The sequence below is a fragment of the Natator depressus genome, chromosome 1 (assembly GCF_965152275.1).
Source record: "Natator depressus isolate rNatDep1 chromosome 1, rNatDep2.hap1, whole genome shotgun sequence".
In the NCBI taxonomy this organism is placed as follows: Eukaryota; Metazoa; Chordata; order Testudines; family Cheloniidae; genus Natator; species Natator depressus.
Window position 1 is genome coordinate 35908259 of NC_134234.1, and position 20856 is coordinate 35929114.

The following is a 20856-nucleotide window of genomic DNA, read 5'->3' on the forward strand; positions in this document are numbered from 1 at the left end:
CACGAAAGCTTAGGCCCAAATAAATTTGTTAGTCTCTAAGGTGCCACAAGAACTCCTTGGTTTTTTTAATTCCTCTCAGAATCTAGCGCTAAAGTATCAGGATACACAGAATGATACTGACTATGACTGCTGACGTTGTCTCTTTTCCAGCTGTCAGATTGCTGTACTACAAGTTCAGTCAAAGGATCCTATTTAATGAGCTTATGGGAGAAAACTGCCCCTATTATATTTTTGAATTAGACACTTTTTTCTATTCTTCCTCGGGTGGAATTCCACCTTCTGACTTAGTTTGTTATGTGTGGAACAGCACCCATCATGAGACTGTCTTTTCTGGATTTGATGCCATTATGATTGTTGATCAGGCCATCCTATCTGACGTGATGAACTACCCTAAAGCTGGCTTGGATCACTCCAGGATTTATTTAAAAATCTGCTTTAACTTGGATGTGTTGCTTTACTTTAAATTAATTAATACTGTATAATGTAATTTTCACTTCTCTAGCATTTTCCATTTGATGCTCTCCAGCCACATTACAAACAATAAAGGCCAGATTCTGGTACCCATCCTCATGATGAATAGCATAGTAGTCTGCAAGTATTGCTGTTGAAATCATTCAACTACTTCCAGAGTAAGGCACTATTCAAGCTGAGTGAGCGTGGCAGAATCTGGCCCGAGTTAATTAAATCTAATCTCTCTCTGAGGTACTATAGATAAAGGATAGCGTCATTCACCACTGAATTGCAGACAGCTCTGGGTTCAACACAGCAGGGGCTTTCCAGTGTACAATACCATTTCACAACAGTTCAGGGAAGAAAGCAAAGAAGAATAATATTTGCAATAGAAATTGCAGGGGCCATTTAGCTGGCAGAATGTAATTACCTGAGTTGCAGTGAAATTTGGCCAGGAGCCTGAGGTTAATCTTACAAAAATGCTATGGGCATTTTCATGACAAGTGGGAAGAATATGTTTTACACCTCATCCAAAAAGCTGTTCCCCTAGAAGCACAGTGCTCCCGATACTATGCTGGGATATTGATTCAATTCAGACTCGGAGGGGGAAAATGCCATGTACTAAATCACCAACTCTACTTCCAGAAACACTAGCCTGGTCTATATGTGTGCATGCACACTCCCTCCCCCGTCCTTGTATGTGGCGGGGATAGTCATGTGTCACCAGTACATGTACAGCCAGGCAATAAATGAACATATATTTTGGCTGGGTATCGGCACCCAACACCAAACTTAATAGAGTGGCAGAACAGGGAGCCTCCCTCATGGGCTTCACAGAGGCTTCAGCTCTTCTCCCATCTCATGCTATGCAAAGCTCTATGTGGGCTAGGTTGCTGGTTTTCTTTCATTCAGCACAGGTTTTCATGTATATGACCCCCTCACCTGCCCTCTGCCAACTCATCTGTCTCCTCTGGGATTCATTCTAACATTCTAAGCATCTGAGCAACTTCAAACAGTTGCCATTCTCCCCCTTCAAATCAACCTGCCACAGAAATGTTACTTTTTTCTCCCAAAGGAGGATTTCCTCCCCAAAAAGAACTCAGTTTAGGGTTCAGAATGGGCAGGATTCAGTCCTGGGGCAGGAACAGCTTTTCTATATGTACGTAAAGTCACACTTTTAAATTCTGTAATCTGCCAACAATGCATGACATATGCACATGGAGAGGTTTTTATTAGGAATGCTTGGTTTTACCACTCATGAGTTATGTGGTCACCCCAAACTCATGCTGCTACCACCTTTATATCACACCATCATGTAGTGTGTCTCTGTGTACGTAGGTACATAGCTATCTCTCCACACACACATACATACAATTATCATAACTAACAAACATACAGAAAAGTGTTGTACTGAAAGAACATTCCCGCTTCCTACTAAACACTTCATTCAGATTTTTAAAGATTTCCATTTCATTTCCTCTAAGTGACCTCAGTAGGGACAGATGAATATTTAATGCAATCCCCCCCCCATCTGCTCCCCCAAATGTGCAGACTATTCTATAAAACACTTTTTGTGTAAATCAATGTCATTATTTTCCAGTTTAAAACCTTAAGGACACTGGCATCATTATTTCAGGTAGTGTTGGGAATATAAAGTTAATGGATATTCTGAAACTCTGCAAAATATTCTTTTCATGCTATTATCTGGAGTGATCCAAAGACAGTGTGGTGCCGTGTGGATTTCTCTGACGTCCAAGTGCTAATGCATTTACCCAGTGCTGCTGGAGTGCAGCATACCCCGATTCAGCATTGTATGTGCTTGACCCAAGAGAAAATTAATGCCAAACACTGGATTATTATAATCATTCATGATATATGTGTTATGCTTATAAGAAGCACACGGAATCCTTTTTCTAAGGCAATACACTGTGTTTATTGAAAGTACAGTTAAAATCAGCATATGCTTACACACACACACACCCAAAGGTTCTGCAGCTGGATCTTATAGTTACCAGTCCTTAGCGTTGTTCGGTCAGTTCCAGTGGCCAGCTGAAACTGCACAGGAGGGAGGGGAGGAGCAGGAGCTGGGTCTCTGTTGATGTTGATGTAGAACGAACCCAAGTCCCATGACAATACACCCTTCTTTTATAGTAATACATTCTCATGCAAGTCTATGGACCTTGCTGTGTCACACCAGAGCTGTTAAGCATGAGGTAGCCAAGGTTGCTCCCAATCAGCATTATTTTGGGTTGTTACTGGGAGTATCCACAGCCTTAGATAACAGGTTGTGCTCAGGCATAAATTTGACGATTAGGATGAGGAAATGGAAATTTTCCCCACCAGCTATTCTATGGTTCCTGCAGCCAGACTATAATCACAATTCCATAACGCCTTCCCCTCACCACCGCTTGCACTGAGACTAGGGGGTATCCCAAAGAACATGTTTCTATGGTGTCCAAGAACTTTGGTCCAGATGCTCAAAAGTATTTAGGCACCTGAAATCAGTGTGAGCTAGACTACTAAATACATGTTAGGATCTGGGCCTTCCTTCATTCTGCATAACCATCCACAGCACAACAGCAGTATGGGGGACAAGGGTCAGGTTTGACCCAGTTAAGTTTAATATTAATAGATATATATTTATACGCATTTAATCATTTCATGCCACAGTATTCTAAAATGTATTTGTTAGGATATAGATATTCAGGCCTGTCTGTAAAGGCCTATACTCTAAGAATTTAGATGTATTCTTATCACTTAGCTAGTTATAGAGGTATAAAAGAAAGAATCAAAATCACTATCTGCCGGTGTAAGGTCCTTCTCTTACTGTGACAGTCTGAGGCCCTGTTCTTAGGCTAAGGCCTCTGGCTAAGCAGCAGAGGCAGCCATAAACTGGGAAGGGACCGGTCACCTCCTCACATTCCAAACTAGTCACATTGAAATAAGGTGCTATTGGGCTGTTAGGAATACAATCCTGTCCTGATAGTGCCTATCGCCTCCAGAGAAAGGGAAGTGCCCAGAAAATGTAAAAGGAAACTTAGTTTGATAGCATCCTGCCTGGCAAGAACTCACTTATCAATAGCTGGGATGTGAAATCCTCACTTCTGTATTGTTTTGTCATTATAGTTCCCACTTTGTGTTTGCTGTTGTTTGTCTGTATAATCTCTGTCTGGTTCTGTGATTGTTCCTGTCTGCTGTATAATTAATTTTGCTGGGTGTAAACTAATTAAGGTGGTGGGATATAATTGGTTACATAATCATGTTACAATATGTTAGGATTGGTCAGTTAAATTTCAGGAAAATGATTGGTTAAGGTATAGCTAAGCAGAACTCAAGTTTTACTATATAGTCTGCAGTCAAATCAGGAGGTGGGTGTGGGGGAAATGGGAACAAGGAATGGGGGTGGGGAAATTGGAATCATGTTTTGCTAAAGGGGGAAATGGGAACAGGGAATGGGGGTGGGGAAATTGGAATCATGTTTAGCTAAAGGGGGAAATGGGAACAGGGACACAGTAAGCCTCTGTGGTGTCAGAGCTGGGAAGGGGGACACTAAGGAAGGAAACTGGAATCATGCTTGCTGGAAGTTCACCCCAATAAACATCGAATTGTTTGCACCTTTGGACTTCGGGTATTGTGGCTCTCTGTTCATGCGAGAAGGACCAGGGAAGTAAGTGGGTGAAGGAATAAGCCCCTTAACAGTATTCCTTTTTGGTATTATGAAGACAATAACAATAATTAAAAGCTGAAGAGATAATGTAATTTTTGAACTGGAGTCCCGCTGCTATATGATGTGCACATCTTTATCTGTTTCACACAGTACTGTGAAAATATTTAAGTTATAAGGACAACATGTAGCAGTGAGATTAGTAACTGACAGCGTGCATTTCAGAACCAGAGCAAGGCACAATAAAGCATTTTAGCTGAAATGACTGGTCCAGTGCCCTTTAGATGACACAGTTCCATCCTGTAGACTCATGCTGTACAGGAATCGATTGACAGCAGGGATGAGCTGATTACACTGCAGGCAGGCAGGTTTGTTTATTAGTCGGGAACGTCCTCACAGAGGTGACCGGAGTTTGAGAAACTTGAGGATCAAATGTATTTGGCAGTAGCAGTCATAATATTGCACTGACCAGAAAGGGTGGGGAAAAGCTAAAACTGCGAATACAGTGATGAATACCGAAGGAACCTATCAGAATTCATCAAGATGTGCTTGAGTCTGGACTGGCCCCTTAGGGAAGGAAGGTGGATAATATAGTGGGTAGAGCACTGGACCTAAGCTCAGGAGGCAGTGTTCACTTCCTGGTTCAACTACCAACTTCCTATGTGATCTTGGGAAAGTCACTTAATGTACCGTGTACATCAGCTCCCAATCTATATAAAGGGAGATAATACAACACTGCGGACTTGTGAGGATAAAATACATTAATTGTGGAGAGGTGCTCAAATACTAGGGTGATAAGGGCCATATAAGTAGATAGACATATCAAAAAAATTAGACTTATGCTAAAGTGGTTTGGGCCAGAGTGGAACACTTTGCAACAGAGCCCTTATAGACCATTTCTGTACCATATTTATTCAAGTTTCCCTCTTCTAATTGTAGTTAATTTTTGTTTCTCCAAACTACTGTGCCACTGTGTCCAGAAATCAAAACAGCATATTATATGCTAAAAAGTAAGTGACCTATTATTATTCCCTTCATCAAGTTAGCAATCTTTAAGATGCATATGCTTTTTGAGATTTTATGCAAATATTATGAGCAGCAATATAACTAGCTAAAAGTACAAGATTTTTATATTCCTGAAACTATGGCACTTGGGAAGGTCTATTTCTGGCTTTATCAGTGTAATGCAAATACCTCAATCACAGTATGATTGTACACCCATAGCATTTTTTTTCATTTGGAGTGTCCAAGGCCAGACAGGACCATTGCGATCATCTAGTCTGGCCTCCTGTATGATACAGGTCATAGAACGTCCCCAAAATAATTTCTAGAGCAGCTCTGCTAGAAAAACATCCAAACTTGATTTAAAAATTGTCAGTGATAGAGAATCCACCATGACTTTGGTAAATTATTCCAACAGTTAATTACTCTCATTGTTAAAATTGTATGCTTTATTTCCAGTCTGAATTTGTCTAGCTTCAACTTCCAGCCACTTGATCCTATTATACCTTTCTCTGCTAGACTGAAGAGCCAATTATTAAATATTTGTTTCCTATGTAGGTACTTACAGACTGTAATCAAGTCACCACTTATCCTTCTCTTGGTTAAGCTAAATAGATTGAGCTCCTTGTATCTGTCACTATACGACAGGTTTTTTTTTAATCCTTTCATCATTCTTGTGGCTCTTCTCTGAACCCTCTCTAATTTATCAACATCCTTCTTGATTTGTGGGCACCAGAACTGGACACAGTAGTCCACCAGTGCCAAATACAGAGGTAAAATAACCTCTCTCCACCTACTTGAGATTCCCCTGTTTATGCATCCAAGGATGACATTAGCCCTTTTGGCTGCAGTGTCACAGTGGGCACTCCCGTTCAGCTGGTTATCCACCATGACCCCCAAATCCTTTTCAGAGTCACTGCTTCCCAGGATAGAGCCCTCCAGCCTGTTTGTTCCTAGATGTATACATTTACATTTAGTCATATTAAAATGAATATCGTTCACTTGCACCCAGTGTACCAAACGATCCAGATCACTCTGTATTAGTGACCTGTCCTCTTCATTATTTACCACTCCCCCAATTGTTGTGTCATCTGCAAACTTTAGTAGTGGTGATCTTATCCTTTCTTCCATGTGATTAATCAAAATTTTAAATACATCTGAGAACTACAGTAAGATGATGCATAATTGACATATTTAAATCGTTTTCTGTGCATTAAGACAACACATTGATCTCATGATACAATTGTCATAGAATTATTTCCATTTGGTTATGTATTGACAGGAGGTTTTTTAGCCAGGATGGGCAGGGATGGTGTCCCTAGCCTCTGTTTGCCAGATGCTGGGAATGGGTGACAGGGGATGGATCACTTGATGATTACTTGTTCTGTTCATTCCCTCTGAAGCACCTGGCATTGACCACTGTAAGAAGACAGGATACTGGGCTAGATGGATCTTTGGTCTGACCCAGTATTGCCATTCATATGTACATTCAAGATCTGATTTTTTAAGGCATATATTCAAATTTCTGTCATCACAGTAAAATAAGAAGAACACCCCAGTACAATTATCCTCTATTTTGACCTACTCACATTTTAACACACTATAGCCTTGGAAAGACTGTTCAGCCATAATTGTGTATTATTCTTCCTGCTGTCACAGCGGCCTTGAGAAGGTGATCACAAAGATGCTATGTATGTGGAAGTGTTTCTAAGAAGTTTCCATTAGCCCAGAAGGACCATGTTCCTGAATCATTCATGATTGCTTATTATGTCTCCACACTCTATCAATAGCGCTGGTCCTTGGTCTCACATCATCACTTCTCTCCTGAAATAATCCATACTGTTCAAAGCTTGATCAAGCACTATAAGTCTTCAAACTGTGCTTTAAGGTCTTCAAAGGCAAATATGAAATACTGTGAATTATGCTAATAATTTCAAATTCCTGCATAACCGAAGATGATATAAATTATTTGCTGCCTTTTGCACAAACTGCTCCTTCTTATTTACTTGTTTCTGGTAGAGCCTACAATGTTTTCAGAAGCCCCAGGGCCAGCGGGATAGGACTAACTAAAGAGCCCACCCTCAGAACCGGGACTTGTGAGGCAGTGTCTTGTTTCCCTAGAGTACAATGTAGGTTGGACCCCACTAGGGAATTTCACGGGATGAATGCCCCTTTAAGAAAGCCCCTGCATCCTCTGGGAACAAGAGGCATAGCAGAAGCAGGAGGAGGTAGTAGGAGGGAACTAGTGAGTCCCATCTCATCTCCACCACCCTTGCAGAGCCAGGGCTCTGCGTCACATGACCCCTTACAGGTCCACCCTATCTCCCAGCAGTGCCAAAGCCAGCTCCTTTACAGCCTCAGGAGCCCTGCTGGGACACAACTTGCACAAAGGGCCCAAGGTAGCAAAAAGTTACCCTCACCTCCCCCTTGGGGTCCACCAGGCCAGAAAAGTGGATAGCACTGACTGAGGATGGGGCATAGCTGAGGTGAAAGGCCTGAGGTGGGATGACCACAGACACCCCTACAAGGCAGAGAGCCTTGCTGGCACAGAGAGATGCAATCTGGTTCTCTCAACATCAGCTGCGGAGAAGCTGGCCCTCTGCATGTCTTTTAAACAGAGTATCAATCTCGTAGTAGTTCCACCTAATCTTCAAGTCTCTAATTGCCTTAGGAGCTTGCCATGTGGAGCCTATTAAATGCTTTACAAAAATCCAGCTATAGTAAATCCATTGCATTTCTTTACGCAAATTTCCCTCCCTGTCATTCCACAAGTTGTTTCCCTCAGATTATTGCTATTCCTAGAATCCACATGCATTTCTGCGGGCATCAGCTATTTAAATCAAGTCATTTATTGATCAGTCCCTTTAAGGTTACAGCAAATTAGCTGAAAGGAAATCAATTTCTCAAATTGCCCACAGCATCCTAAAAATATCTTGGCTGCTGCAGCAGACGGACTTTACAGCCTGAGTTATAAAAGCAAATTTAAGGGAAAGCAAGAGAAGGAGAAACCTTCAGAGTACAATTAGGCTCTATCTACAAATTCCCAAGATGTGGTAGATGAGGAAATACTGTGCAGTTCGTCAAGGTTGAAGCTAAGTGCCTTGGGTTGCTTCAGTGTCTGCTTACAAAACTGAGCTCTGGATTTTACCTGCCACTCTATCACTGTGGGCCAGACACGTATACCTGTCCCCTGGCTGTCAGCTTTGACTTGGCCCTATTTTTAGACCCACACTTTCAAGTTCTATCTAAATCTTGCGACACCATATAAGGCCTTTCCTCCTTCTCCACACAGATAAAACTCTTATCCATCATTTTGTGTCTTGAATACTGCAGCCTTCTCCTCTCTGCCATTGACTGTTGCAATCTTTACATCCATCAAGTACATTTGAAATAGATTCCCAACTCACATAGATGTAACACCACTAGTTCTGCTTGAGGTAGCACCAAAAATAGCAGTGTGACTACAGCAGCATGGGTGGCGGCTTTGTCTAGCCGCATGAGGATGTACCCAGGGGTTTGGATGGGGTTGTACTTGGGGCGGCGAGTCTGATCAGCTGGCCGTGCTGCCACGGCCACAGTGCTATTTTTAGGTGCTAGCTTGAGCAGAACTAGTGTGGGTACGTCTACGCAAACTGGGAATCACACCTCCCAGCTCATATATAGATGTACCCTGCATCAGGCCAACCCTGAGCACTTTAGAAAATCTCGCCGTAAGTGTTTATGATACAGTGTGCCGTAAAATTTTTGTGTCTTTTTTATTAAAAAAAATATCTTGTTTTCTGCTTCTTTGCCTTCCCATAGTTTCTAAAGCGTGCAGTTCATTATGGATGATTGATTACAGATAGTCTTCTTGGACAGTCAGAGCATTTCATTTTAAATCACATGTTCTGTTCATATTTAAGTAATTATATTTTCTTATCTTGAAATGACTTATCATGTTGAACAAGAATCTGATATCGACATGGATTCATGCTATAGCCTTTAAAAGTAATTGAAAAGATTTTATTAAAATCATGGACAGCTTGCCACTGCATCTGTCTATCAAAAGCAGTGCGAACATTGAGAAAAAAGTATTCACAAACATTTATTCAAATAGAAAATGCAAATTTGATGAGGACTGGGACACCTCTTCATAAACATATGTACTAACAGAGGTTTGTCTTTGAGAATGTTTGGAGAAAGGGAAAATGCACAAACGCATATCCTGTACAAGTGTACATACATCCATTTTGTGGTCTGCCATTCAGTTAGGGTGAAAGAACACTACTATATTATCTAGGGGACATCCAACAGCATGAGTAGTACCTGACAAATAGCAAAAGACTCAAAGCAGTTGACACTGTCAATGATTATTGAGGAATATATAGGCTGAAATAAGCCCACGTGAATTTGGAATAATAAACAATTTAGAATTTGGAATAAGTTGGAACAATACAATTTGGAACAAAACAATCTGGAATAATAAACAATAAATAAACTCAAAGCTGGTTCACAGATAATTCACCACAAAGGGGGCAGTGCAAAATTCTTCTACTAAATTATTCATTACAAATAATTCACCCAGTTCTGTACAAAAGCTTTGAAAGTAACTTGTCTCCTCATTGGTCATTTTGGTCAGGTGCCAGTGAGGTTATCTTAGCTTCTTAACCCTTTACAGGTGAAAGGGTTTTGCCTCTGGCCAGGAGGGATTTTATAGTTCTGTATACAGAAAGGTGGTTACCCTTCCCTTTATATTTATGACAGGGCCAAAGCCTGAAATCCTTATTTACTCTTTATTCATCCCTTATTCAGGCAAAACCTCCAACAACTTAATACATTTGGGACCAATTCAGTTAGCCCAGTGCTAAAATGCTTACTGATTATGCAATTGTTGTCATTAAAATTAAAGCATGACTCACCTGAGCCCAGATGGCATTTTTGTTTTCTGTTTAATTCCAACCAGATATTCTATGAGGTTCAAAAGGGAATTGCTATTGTATTCCTGTGGATCAGTTTGACCTGTAAAATATTGCCTACTGATGCTTACAAGGACACTTGTTCTTTTAATCTAAACCCAAAGATGCATTTTAGCAGCTAAAAGACAGACTAATTAGAGGCATTTGTGCTTTTTATATACTTCTTCTATGGCCCAACTTGATGATCACTTTAGATAAGCTATTACCAGCAGGAGAGTGGGGTGGGAGGAGGTATTGTTTCATGGTGTCTGTGTATATAATGTCTTCTGCAATTTCCACAGTATGCATCCGATGAAGTGAGCTGTAGCTCACGAAAGCTCATGCTCAAATAAATTGGTTAGTCTCTAAGGTGCCACAAGTCCTCCTTTTCTTTATACTTTTAAAATCATTGTTTGGTACTTACCAATGTCTTTATAACCCGGAACTTCCCTCTCCATCCCTCCTTCTCATCCACTTACACAATGTCTGCTATGCAAGTGGAATGGTCATGGTTCCTGCTTTCAAAAGGCTTGTCATCTTTTTACACTGGGGTTCTCGTACAGATTTGACATGACTAGTGGATGGAGACTAAAAATGACTGCTAAGCATCACCTGTCATCAATGTCCCTTGAATGGTGCATGTTGAGCTAGGGACATGGAGGAAAGTGAAATATTGGTGAGTCTGCTGTGCAGGAGAATAAAAATATATTACCGGTAATAGAGAACTGCACTGTAGCAAGCAGCATTTGGTATGGAACACGTCACACTGCGGGAACAGAAGATACATTTATTTCCAAGGGCTGGACCTTGTAAATTCTATATTAAAATGCAAACCATTCCACAATCTTTCAATATATTACTGCATAGCAGCAAATAGAAAATAAGCTTACATTTCCGCCCCTATAACCATGCGGGAGATTTGGTTAATGAAAAGCTTTTATAGTCAATTCCTCTTACAGTCTGTTTGGAATAACCATGTACATACTTGAAGCACATAAGGAAAGGGCTGTATTATACACTGGCTAGAGCACAGAATCCAGACCTAGAGCACAGAATCCAGACATATGAGCCACTGGCTCAATATGTGACCTTGGGCAGGTCATTCATGCCTTACTGAATAAAAATCAAGGACCTCTTCGTAAACCAGATGCTGCTGCATATAAAACAGATCATTTCCAGGCACATACATTGCACATCACATGTTCGCTGTATGAGAGAGAAAGATGGATATTGCAACAAAATAAAAACCATACTAATTACAGTGGTACAGTAGTTGTGTCTTAAATATCACATTATAGCCTGAAAAACAACCTGTAGTCTCGTCACCTACTTGATGGTAAGCATGCATCATTTTCAGAATAAAAAATCCTAGAGGACTTTGCACAATAGAGCTACAGCTACCCAGCTTTGCTACTAGAATACTAAAGTAAGTGCAACAGCTAGTTATTTGGCTTCTGGTAAAGAAGCTAGAGTTTGAGGGGGGGAAAATCTGTCATCCATCTACACTGCCCATCACCGTAGTATGTGAGTGATTTCCAGGAAACTCAGCACTACATAGCAAAGTCCAAGAGCATGCACTTTGCCCTTACTAGGTGTCTCTAATGATGATATATATGTTTATTTACCTCAGGGGAGCACATGACCTGACACAAGGGGTGATGTTGGGTGTATGGCTAACTGCAACCAGGGATTCTGGGATCTGGCACAGCACATAGGCAACCACGGGGAGATTGTTATAAATTAAGAGCAGGACAGTGCAGAAATGGCGTAAAATCGCCTTCCCTATGAGTGCTTCACCCTCTGTATTTTGTTTTTTTCAGACAGGGCAACAGGGAACGTGCCCTGATGTATTTCTGTTTGAAATGCAGGGTAGTGTGCAGTATTTCCATGTGTGCTTAACCGAATAAATAATAATTTTGTCTAAAATGCCCTTAAATAATGGGATTTTTATTGATCCATATTCTAAAAATTTCCTGTGAAGAGAAGGTGTCCTGCTGCTCTGGCTTTTTGTTCAGAGAGAGTGTAGCCATCAGGCAGGCTCCCACTGATTCAGTTCCATGTAGCTGGCCCATGTTTCCAGCATCACTCTCAACATGCCCTCCTGCTGTACAATCTTACTGTGGCTGTTGCTTCCCACAAGGCTGCGTAGAGTGTGCATCTTGCAGGGATGGGACTTGACACCCCCAGGGTAGTCATTGTGAGTCCCTCACATGACTTCTGGACCCCACATGATCTTGCCTGCATAAATGTTGCCGTTACAGAAAATTCTGAAAGAGCTACTGCCTGGTTTCTATCTACAGCTGATAACAGAGACTTTTTTTCTTTAACTGTGGATGTATTTTCACTAATGTCAGAGCTTTTAAAATTTGTATTTAGTGCACCATTGCAGAATCAAGTAGGTGAGGTGCTGAGTATTCTCAGCTTCCTCTTCACAGAAGGCACTTGATGAGTCAGAGGGTCAGACCATTTGACAAGAAAGCTTGAAAGGATGGGCCATTTTTTTCAGAAATAGGTGCCTAAAGTAAGACTCCTAAATCTTTATTTAGGGCCGTATAGGCAGGGCTGGTAAAATGGCCTATAATTAGGGTTGCCAGAGATAGTATCTCCCATTACAAAATCCTGTTTTCAGTTGTTTATAACTTTCCTGGTTTGGGCTGAAATTTTCCATGCTGGGTGACTGCCAGAGGCTGAATGTTTTTGGAAAATTTCAGCCAAAATGGTTTACTGGTTTCAGAGAAAGAGGCTAGGGAAAATGTTGTTGTTTTACTCATGTTAAAATATTTTGGTGATCTTTTCCTTGGGATGCTCTAGTGCCCCTATGCTTTGTAATAGGGACTTAAAATTTGGCAAGGGGTGGCCTTTGTGTTAGAAAGGTGCCTTTTAAAATCCCCATGGAGAGCCACCCAAATTTGGCCAAAGTATAAGCCTTTGAGTAATTGCAGTTGGTACACACATAGTAGAAATTTGATAAAGCTTCAGAGCTAAATTCTCCAAAGATGGGATGAAGAGCCAGGGCAAAGAGTTCTAGCCGTTTAAAAGAACCTTCAAGCAGGTGTATGCTACGTTGACACCTGCTTTAAACCCCCTTTTCCATGCCAAGGTAATGTGAAGAGGAATTTGTGTAAGTGAAAATGCATTAGCTTCCGAAATGCATAGATTCCAAGGCCAGAAGGAACCATTGTGATCATCCAGTCTGACCTACTGTATAGCAAAGGCCATAGGACTTCCCCCAAATAACTCCTAGAGCAGAGATTTTTTTTTAAATTAAAGAATCCACCATGACCCTTTGTAAATTATTCCAATAGTTAATTACCCTCACTGTTAAAAATGTACACCTTATTTCCAGTCTCCATTTGTCCAGCTACAGCTTCCAGCCATTGGATCATGTTATAGCCTTCTTTGATAGACTGAAGAGCCCATTATCAAATATTTTTTCCCCTTGTGCGTACTTATAGGCTGTAATCAAATCACCCTTTATCCTTCTTTTGGTTAAGCTAAATAGACTCAAGGAACTCAGTCTATCACTTTCAGGCATGTTTTCTAGTCCTTTAATCTGTGGCTCTTCTCTGAACTGTCTCCAATTTATCAACATCGTTCTTGAATTGTTAACACCAGAATGGGACACAAGTGGATTTGTGCCTCTGAAGTTACTGATGAGAATGTGGTTACCTACGCAGGCCCAGATTTTTAAAGGTATTTAGGTATCGCTCTGCACAGCAATGCACTCACTAACTGATGTAGGAGCCTAAATCTCATTTTCAAAAGTGATATAGGCATTTAAGAGCCTAAGTCGCATTGACTTGCAGTGACACTTGGCTCTGAAGTGCCAAAATCACTTTTGAAAATTAGACTTAGGCACCCAAGCCAGTTTCGGTATTACAATGCTAAACTGAGAAATCCATAGCTACCATTAAAAATCCAGACATAAGAAGCCTAAATTTAGGCTCCCATTTTTGAAAATCTTGGCCACAATATTAAAGCTTCTGTTAAACATGGACAACTGCAGTTTTAGAGTGTAACTTTTTCAATAAGTATTCAAGGAGCCTTTACTGAACCCTATTCATGACGTATGTTGCTTAGCACCTAGCAGAAATGAAGGATACATGGTGTAAATCTGAGTTGCCACCTATAAGAACTCATTGGCAGTCCTTCTCTTTTTCCTTAGATTCTGTATATATATAGGATAGCATGCCATTCACTACTGTCTCGTGTCAGCAAAGAATTAAATATATATTTTTTCTAAATGTGAAATTGGAATAACACAAAGATCATTTGACAATTCACTGTTGCTAAGATTCAGCTGGAATCATTCTATGTAACGCTAGTTTTGAACCAATATTCTACAGTTTAGAAAACCTGGTTTCACTTCATTACTAGATTAATATCTGCTAAAGACATTGCTATGTAAAGTGTCCTTTATTGCATGTTGGTCTGTGAAATAAATCCATAATGGTATCAGCTAATCAATCTGCATCACACAATGAAGAGTCCTCATAAAAAAAACTCCAATAGGAAAGAAGTGCCAGAGGAAATTCAAAATTCAGTGGTAAATTCAAAATATTCTCCCCGTCGCCTCATCTGAGGTTGTTAAATGAGGTCATATTCAACTTTAGCAGGTCTTTCAAGATCAATTTGTGAATAGAGTTATGCAAAACAATACAGAGAAATTCAAGAAAAAATTCAAATTTTTGGCAAATACTTTTCCTTAACATTTCAATTTTTTGAAACATTTTGATCATTCTTGCAGCTGGCTGAAAATTTGCAGCTACCTCTATTTGTTGACCTATTTAGTGGTTCCAGTCCAACAGAATCTGGAAATGCTTTCTTCCAAGAGACTATCACCAAACAACATTCCAGCAGCTGAGATTCTCTGCAGCCCTCATTCAAAGTAGGGCTTCCCAGTTTGATTTTTAGTGATCCCACTTACATGACACACAATAAACTAATTCAGAATTACAATACATCTTTCATTTAGAAGGCTAGACTCTAGAGTTACGGCCCAGAGGGAAAGTTGGCATATATGACAGAAAATTGGCCTAATCTCACTAAAAATTGGCTTCAGAACAAGAAGGGGTCACCATAATCCGGTTTTCAAACTACAAAACTGGATTATGTGTGGTGCAGTTGAAGGGTCAGTATTGAGATTACACTTTTTTTATTTTTAGAGAGAGGTCTTGAGATGTGGGACTGTAAATAACATTTCTAAAACACACCAATAATACTAAATTAGGCCCAGTGTGGGCTAGTGCAGTTTGGTCATTGAAGTTTTGCAGAATAAATGTAGAATGACAGATCTGGAAGCAATGAACAAGAAAAGGAAATGCAAATTAGCTAAGACTGGTAGAGCACAAAGACCAGATGAAGAAAGAATTCAGGAAGTTGCTTTGTAAAAGTGCTGAACGTAAAGCTAAAGCAGTGGCATTATGGACCCACATTTTTACCACAAAAATCTGTATGATGACAAAAATGAGGCAACCATATTTGTTAGTGTACCTATTTAATTATGCAAATTATGAGTTAGAGGTGAACACCATGCCCCTGCAAGGAAGTAAGTGGGCTACCCAGACTTTGGGTCTCTATAGCAGTGAGAGGGTATTGCAGACTCATGTGCTCCTGCCCCAGGGCAGGCGAGTGGGGACTGGGCTTCGAAGGGTAGGGAATGGGTAGAGTCTTGGCTCTACCTTCCAGATGGGCAGCTTGGCAGGAGGGCATCATAACTGCTGTTGGCCTGTCTTAGCAGTAAAATGATTTACACTTTATCCCAGAGTAAGGAGGAACTGGGGAGGAATTGTGATTTAAAATGATGTCTAAGTCACAATCGCCCCCGGGGCTATTCCTGGAGTGGTGCAACTTCTGCCCCATGCCTTGATAAGGTCTGTGTCTAATGCCAGACTCCAGCCCTAACTGTTTATTCAGAAAAGCTGAAAGTTGCCTACTCTACTTGCAAATGTCCATTTACACATGGAAATGAAAGTTGTGTGCGTGCAGCAGTGACACCAATTTATATTTTGTACATTTTGAACACATTTTGTATTCAATATTCCAGTTCTCATTCAGTAGCTTGACTGTGAAGGTCAACAACTTAGACTCAAGGTTCACCAGAATTTGATTTATTGATAGGCTTTTTTTTAAAAAAAGGAGCATAGTCCCATTTATTCTCGGTATTTAACTAACATCCATCAAACGTTCTGCTGCCTGAGTGTTGAGTATCGGCCCAGAAATTTGTATCCCGTGAACTAGCTCTGCATCAAATAGTTATTTGAATAGAAATGCCATGACAGGATATGGGGTAAAAATCAACGGTCCCTTTGAAATCAGTGGCAAAACTCCCATTGACTTCAGTGGGGCTAGAATTTCTCCCATGCTGCATGGAAGTTTTCCAGGTTTTCCCATTTGGAAAACATAACAAAGTGAGGAAAACGCCACAGTTTCAAAACAAAAAGTGTTAGGAGTTTCCCTCTGAAATTTAGAAATTAATGGGAACTAGGTGTCCAACTCCTCTAAATGGTTTCGGAGGTCCCACCCAACAACTACGCAGTCTAAGTAATCTCCACCTCTGGATTTCTCAGCACTTCTCATCTGCCGTGCCTCATCTGTCTTTAAATTGCAAGCTGCTGGAGGAAAGCACTCTCTGTAGTTTTGTGTGTCGCCAGGCACTGAGCTCATTGACAGCACTAACCAAATAATTATAATAATGCTAGATGAAAGTGTGGAAAGGGAAATTTAAACTGAAACAGAAGCAAGGCAGTACAAATAAGCAGCCAGAACCTCAAGTGGTGTAAAATCAATATAATTGTGGAGTCTTTGGTGGAGCTATGCCAATGTACAGCTGCGGAGCACCTGGCCCAAAGTGTTTCATATTAATAATAGCAATCAGTCATATGTATAGCATCATGCTTTGAAAACATAGGACCTTGCCTCTGCACATAGCCCCAGCCTGTTAAGAGCAGCATGTTAAGTGCTGCAGATAAGATACTATTTCTCATGCACATCGACAAGTTTTACTGGTCCCACAAAACCCAGGAACAATGCTGCATATTTTAGTGCCATCTACTGGCACCTTATCTATTAACCATTTACTTATATACAACATTTATCTTTGCTAGAGCACTCCTGTAACACCTCCTCCTGCTCTCAACACTCAGATCCCCTCCAAACCATCCACATTGATACATTCACCCTTCCCACAAATTGCCACAATTTCCTGCTTGCCATCAGGCCCCAACCGTCATCTTTTACCTGCTGATAAAACTGAGCAAAGTGTCCCAGTTTAGGAGAAATAAAAAATTGGTCACCCGAACCTGTGTTTAGCCCTGATTCTTGATTTGTTTGTTCCAACTGCATCCAAAGCTTAGATTTGTTTCTGCCACTGACTTAAACATGTTTAATATGTTTAAATCTCTACTACCATCCCATCAATTAATATTAGTATTCCACTAGATTGGTGGAGATCTTTATTTTATGAATACTATTTTAGAAACACACCCAGCTGTGTTTATCTTCTGGGCTACACATTGTGACTGAAACGAAAATGAAATAAAAGTTTGCATGGAATCAGGCAATCTTAATCGCCAGTTATCTGGCAGTCAGGTTGGTGCAGACACAACGCCTAACAAGCTATCGCTAGAGTAGCTTCCCTATTTTGTCTGCTATGAACTTTCCTTGTTTCTGAGCCTGTCCCTTTAAAAATCCTTTTCCTCTTCTCCCTCTTCCCCTGTGTGACAAATGTGGACTATTGGTTGGTATCCCAAAATCTGCTGCCTGTATTGGATGATAGGTTGGACTGTCAGAGGAGAGCAGACAGTTTCCACACACTCCCCCACAAGCAGATGCAGTCACAAGACCAGTGACATGAAGCCATTAAGGCTGGATGGGTCTAATGCTAAATAGTGGAGCCTCCATCCCAGGGGTATTCTCCTAAATGGCCTGCCTGAGGAAAAACAGTCTCGGGCAGAAGGAAGATTTCATACTTTGGCCCTGTCGCAAAGACCATTGAACAAGATGGTAAGTCAGCCCACAGCCACACAGGGAGGGTGAGGGCTTTCAGAAAACCAAGCTTCCCTGTAAAGGCAGGGGGGGCAGGAGACACTGGGAGACATAAGGCAACCAGTCTGCGTCCCAGGCAGGGGCGTCATTTCAAAAAAATTCAGGGAATGGGGGGCAAAATTTGCTTAATCCTAGGCACCGACTCCATGGGTGCTTTGGGGCTCAAGCACCCATCAAAAAAAGAGAAAAATGGGGGTGCTCAACACCCACGAGCCACCAGTAGATGGCAGGAACATACACATGCACAAGGGATTTTGCAGCCAGTACCAAGCGGAGTGCCCAGGGGTTGCTCCTGCGCCGGTTTTGTTCAATATCTTTATTAATGATTTGGATGATGGGATGGATTGCACCCTCACCAAGTTTGCAGATGACAGTAAACTGAGGGGAGAGGCAGATATGCTGGAGGGTAGGCATAGAGTTCAGAGTGACCTAGACAAATTGGAGGAGTGAGCCAAAGAAATCTGATGAGATTCAACAAGGACAAGTGCAGAGTCCTGCATTTAGGACGGAAGAATCCCATGCACCGCTACAAGCTGGGGACTAACTACCTAAGCAGCAGTTCTGCAGAAAAGGACCTGGGGATTACAGTAGATGAAAAGCTGGATATGAGTCAATAGTGTGCCCTTGTTGCCAGGAAGGCTAATGGCATATTTGGCTCCATTGGTAGGAGTGTTGCCAGCAGATCGAGGGAAGTGATTATTCCCCTCTATTTGGCACTGGTGAGGCCACATCTGGAGTATTGCGTCCAGTTTTGGGACCCCCCACTACAGAACAGATGTGGACGAATTGGAGAGAGTCCAGCAGAGGGCAATGAAAATGATTAGGGGTTGGGGCACACGATTTATGAGGAGAGGCTGAGGGAACTGGAATTGTTTAGTCTGCGGAAGAGAAGAATGAGGGGGGATTTGATAGCTGCTTTCAACTACCTGAAAGAGGGTTCCAAAGAGGATGGATCTAGACTGTTCTCAGTGGTAGCAGATGACAGAACAAGGAGTAATGCTCTCAAGTTGCAGTGGGGGAGGTCTAGCTTGGATATTAGGAAACACTATGTCACTAGGAGGGTGGTGAAGCACTGGAATGGGTTACCTAGGGATGTGGTGGAATCTCTATCCTTAGAGTTTTTAAGTCCTGGCTTGACAAAGCCCTGGCTGGAAAGATTTAGTTGGTGTTGGTCCTGCTTTGAGCAGGGGGTTGGACGAGATGACCGCCTCAGGTCTCTTCCAACCCTGATATTCTATGATTCTATGACATGGCACCCAGTGAAACTGGAAGTCAGGAAGCACTTACCAGCAAAAACAAAAGCTGGCGCCTGTGTTCCTAGTGACTGTATCCCAAGTTGGGCGAGAGGAAGGCAAAGTAGAGCATATAGGCCTATGAAAAGTCATGTGGGGGCAAACAAAGGCCTGGGGTGGGGAGGAGAACTGCCCCCCTTGCCCCATAGAAAATGGCGCTCCTGGTCCCAAGAGCTCGTTGGCTTCCTAAAAGAATGTAAATGGGCTCTGTTCTGTTCGTGTAGCTGAAGAGGAAAGCCTGCCTAACTTAGCTTGTAGTGAAGGGTAAGATTAGATGAGAGTAAACATGCAGGCAGGCAGTTTGCTGTTTTAAAAATCCCTTTTTCCTCTAATGCTTTTTTCCAATTGCAAAATAAAAATGCTTTGTTGTAAGAAGGCTGTTGGCCACTATCCCTGATCACAGGATCCCCAAAAGGGGGAAATGCAGGTGCCCAACACCCTGCTGGACCTGCAAGGTAATAGGTGGCTGGTATACACTGTGTTGCATAGCTAGGGATTGGTCTAGGAGTGGAAGAATCACAAGGTCTCACCCCAGGATAGATATACATAAAGGCAAGAGGCTGAGCAGCTGCGGGGTTTCACTCAGGCAGATGAGAAAGGGGGCAGAGGTGCAGCTAGCCCTGTAACCATGACACCTCTTCATTTATTTTTCTCTCTCCCTTTTTCCTTGCTCTCTATTTTTCTACTGTTACTATTTATTATTTGCATTATAGCAGCACTCAGAGGTTCCAGTCAAAGATCAGGGCCCATTGTGCAAGGCACTGCACATATACATCCTAAGAGGCATTTCCTGGCCTGAAGAGCTTACAAACCAGTGGTTCCCCTTCACCATTCCTCAGCTGCCCGGAGAAATATATGCTTCTCAGGATAGAGCCTCTATCATAGAGGTTGGTGGAGAGTCCTTTGGTAGTTCTGAAGAAATGAGTTGTGCATGATTTCATGTTTGAAGTGAGCATTTCTGCAGCAGCAGAGAGCAGCTTGAGCCAGCGGGGTGCAGCCCTTCTACATGTGAGCTGCTCTCGTGGTGGGCTGGAATGGGGGGCTGCCACAGGAAGGCTGGTGCACACAAGGAGTAACCCACCAGTTAGCCTGTAGCTCTGCCAGCACACTAAAAACATATAGATATTTGGGCTCGGGCTGGAGTTAGGGCTGCAGAGTCTGAGCTCCAGCCTGAGCCCAAATATCTAGCCAGCTGTTTTTAGTGCCATAGTGCATCCCCAAGTCTGTAGGCCTGGGCTCTGAGACTTGCTGCTACGGGTTTTAAAACACAGTGTACACATTCCCTTGCAGGGCATCTATGCATGTAGTGCAGGGCAGAGGGAAGGGAGGAGTTTCAGGGTCAGCAACTTTCCCCACTCCCATTCAAAAAGCACTAGTTTAAAGGGAGAGGGGGGATTCTCTCACTGGGATGGATTGTATCTAGGTTGCAGTGTCCCTTTTTTGTTAAATGTATTGTGAAATAAATTCA